The sequence below is a fragment of the Maylandia zebra genome, linkage group LG12, assembly GCF_041146795.1.
Source record: "Maylandia zebra isolate NMK-2024a linkage group LG12, Mzebra_GT3a, whole genome shotgun sequence".
NCBI classification, from domain to species: Eukaryota; Metazoa; Chordata; class Actinopteri; order Cichliformes; family Cichlidae; genus Maylandia; species Maylandia zebra.
Genome location: NC_135178.1, coordinates 15,653,475 through 15,656,780, shown reverse-complemented (window position 1 = coordinate 15,656,780; position 3,306 = coordinate 15,653,475). Strand labels below are relative to the sequence as shown.

Genomic DNA, 3,306 nt, shown 5'->3' with positions numbered 1-3,306 from the left:
ACAGTAACATCAAAGGGTGATGTTCATTGTGCCCTAGTCCTGGGAAAGGCACGTGTAGCCCCAACCAAGGTCACTACTGTCCCTAGACTTGAATTAACGGCTGCAGTAGTTGCCGCAAGAACAAGTGCAATGTTAAGAAATGAACTGGAGATAAGTGATCTTGAAGAACACTTCTGGACAGATTCCAAGGTAGTGTTGGGATACGTGAATAATGATGCAAAGAGATTTCACGTGTTTGTGGCAAATAGGATTCAAAGGATACGGTCACTCACAGACCCACAACAGTGACATCATGTACCATCTGAAAGTAATCCTGCAGACCATGCATCAAGAGGACTCAGTGTCCAACAGCTACTCAACTCTAACTGGTTTAAAGGTCCAGAGTTTTTGTGGCAAAGCAAGCTACCTGTTGAAAATGGCAAGTTTACGGAAGTCAAGCCCAATGATCCAGAGCTAAAAACAGTACATGTGTTCAACACCAAAGTAGAAGAAAGGAGAACAATACTAGACCGTCTCACCAAATTCTCAGACTGGAGAAGAGCGGTTAAAGCTATTGCTCGTCTACAGAAATTTGTGAAGGATTTTAAAGGACTCACCTAAACAAAAGGTGAAAACACAAGTGTTGAAGACAGACAAAGGGCAGAACTGTTCATAATAAAACTTGCACAAGAAAACACATTCAGCAAAGAAATCAAGGACTTAACTAGAGGAAAAGGACTGTCAAACCAGTGTACCTTGATAGGCCAGTACACAAAACTGTGTTATTGCTAGAAGCAGAATGAATGTTAAATTGTAAACATGTTCCTATTATAATGTTTAAGTAGAAATCACAATAGTTTTGTGATTTGGTGGGAGTTTTACTGCCTTACTTTCAGTTAATGTATTTTGTTTTGCATTATGCATATTTTATATGCCATTAGGTCATTTATTGTGAAAATTCTCATGTAGGAACTATTGTACTGCATGTTGGTTCCACTGGTGCACCTGAGGGAGATGCACGCCCATGTTGATGTGTGAGCATGGCAAGTTGAAGCAAGAGAAGCCAATTTAATTCAGAGAAAGTTGTTTCTTAAAAGTATCTGTAAAGTGCTCATTTCTGCCTCAAAGCATGGGTCAGCCAGCGAGGTATGTTTGTATGTTATATAGATCATTTTATGTCTTTACTTCACTCGTCTTACTATCTCATTGGATTTTATGTTATGTTTTAGTTCGACAGTGGCGTAGTTTGTGATCAAGGTGAAGCTGTAACAACCCCAAGATCTTACAACTAACATTAAAGCCAACTTCATGCCATCAGTAAAAGAACTCTTTATTGACTTTAAGAAGAGGTAGAAGTGATAATCCCGTGCACCTTATGGTCCGAAAAATACGCACTGCACACTGCAGTTTAATGTTGCAAAGCACCTCTTTTTAACTTCAGTGGATATTATACATGGTTATGCTCAGGATATGTCAGCCCATTTCTACTGGAAATGCCTTTTGGTTAAACTTTCAGCAAGGAATTTGCATTTGCACTGTTACATTTTTATAAAGCTTTAATGTACATAAAAAACAGCTTCTTGTTTAAGTGAAAATAAATGGAAGGTTGTCTTTTTGCGCTAGTAATGTTGTGGAGTTGTATTTTGTCTCCCATCAGTTATATCGTTATTGCAAATTTTCAAATATATATCGTGATAAATATTTTTGGCCATATCGCCCTGCTCTATTAGCAACAGGACATGTAGGGCAGCTGTCACCTCACAGCAAGAAGGTTACTGGTCTGAGCCTTGGCTGAATAATAGAATAGAACAGAACGGAGTAGAGTAGAATAGAATAGCTGGTGACTGTTAACTATCCTCATCCTCACAATCTTGTTTGTCTCTGTGTACCCCGTGGTGATCTGCCTTCTTATCTAGGGTGTACCATGAGTATCACCCAAAGACAGCTAGGATAGGAGTTAAGGACACCTGGTTACAGATAATGGACAAAGCATATCTTACTTCTCAGAAGGTGTTCATAAAGCTTCCTCATCTTCATGAGGATGTCACGTGCAGCACCTTCCACTGGTTCGATCTGAGTGATCACGTCCCCTACTATACGGCCCTTACGGTCAAACTGTCCAAGAAACAGAATTGGCTGGTAGCCCAGGGCATGTAGTTTTGAAACCTGCAAGAACAACAAAGAAAAACATGCAGCCAGTCTTTCATGTAAGCAAATTGATGTATAACAAACCTTTAAGTTTCACATCTTTGTTGTTTTATTGTTGTAGATAGTTAAAAAGTATTTATGGTGACCAAACCTGTAAATGTATGATAAAATCCATCTTGAAATGTTTTGTCTCTAAGTTAATAGCCGATTAAATTAAAAATCAGAAGTAGCTTAAATAAAAATTGTTTTTAACAAGTTTTTTCTAGTTTGATGTCTTTAGTGCGATGATGTTATTCTGATGTGAATAACTTTTTTATTTATGCTCTTTTATAAATTAATATTTTATGTGTATATACATGTCTTGTTAGTTTCTTACTTCATGATATACAAGAAAACATTGACAACTGTGATTAATAAAGAATTGTCTAGCAGACCAACCACTTATTAGATCAGAACTTTTAAACTTACTGACAACTGGGCTGAATTAACCACCCTGCTCGCATTTCTGTTGTTTTTAACAGAGGCAGCCCAGTTACTGTTTTTAAACTGTTCTTGTTTTTTTTCAATCACTCCTTTACGTTCAGGCTGCCCAGGCATCCACTGCATGTCTTCCTGTTGCAGGTGTTTGGAGCCTGACAGGAAGGGCATGGTTTGGTTTTTGGCTTTGTCATTTCTGCAAATGAAAATGGAACATGTAGGGATCATTTCAGGTCTGTTTTGGTTAAATGATTACAAAAATAATTTATGACCAAAGAAATAACTTATATTACGAGGCAGTATTACACCATATTTAGAAAAAAATATGGTGTAATACTATAATATGCAGAAGTAGTTCTCTTGGTACACAGACTGCTCTGTGAAAACATTTCAAGTTTAATATCAGTTTAACATGCAAATTACCCACAGTTAATCGCAACTTACTTAGCTAGGATCTGCCTCGTGTCGAGTTGAAAAATTCGCTGCAGGACCGTGAGTTGAAAGATACATTTAGTATGACTCCCAAGATGCATTGCAGTAAAAACCATCCAATCGCCTTGCTTAAGATTTGTTGACATGTCGCTAAAGGCGCGCTGTAGATAAATATTGCAATTTGTAAAAAAATAAAATTTGCAATTTGTAATTACATAATTAAACACTGGGCCAGTTTATTTTCATATTATCGCTGGTTATTATTTTAGA

The 3,306-nt window shown here is 37.3% G+C and overlaps 1 long non-coding RNA gene across 1 annotated transcript; it reads right to left on the bottom strand.

Moving 5' to 3' along the window:
• Window positions 1–2,021: 2,021 nt before the first annotated feature.
• Window positions 2,022–3,101, bottom strand: LOC143421467 (uncharacterized). Its single transcript, XR_013101124.1, has 3 exons — window positions 3,049–3,101; window positions 2,596–2,800; window positions 2,022–2,145 (listed from the first exon to the last, which is right to left on the bottom strand). It is a non-coding gene; the product is annotated as an uncharacterized LOC143421467 (long non-coding RNA).
• Window positions 3,102–3,306: the final 205 nt, after the last annotated feature.